Raw genomic sequence first — 212 nt, forward strand, 5'->3', positions numbered from 1 at the left:
CGGGGGGGTGCCCTGCACGGGTGGGCTTTGCCACCCCCGCCGTGCCATGCCGTGCCGTGCCGTGCCATGCCGTGTTGTGTCGTGCCGTGCCGTGCCATGCCGTGCCGTGCCGTGCCGTGCCGTGCCGTGCCATGCCGTGTTGTGTCGTGCCGTGCCGTGCCGTGCCATGCCGTGCCGTGCCGTGCCGTGCCGTGCCGTGCCGTGCCATGCCG

The sequence above is a fragment of the Falco cherrug genome, chromosome 19 (assembly GCF_023634085.1).
Source record: "Falco cherrug isolate bFalChe1 chromosome 19, bFalChe1.pri, whole genome shotgun sequence".
In the NCBI taxonomy this organism is placed as follows: Eukaryota; Metazoa; Chordata; class Aves; order Falconiformes; family Falconidae; genus Falco; species Falco cherrug.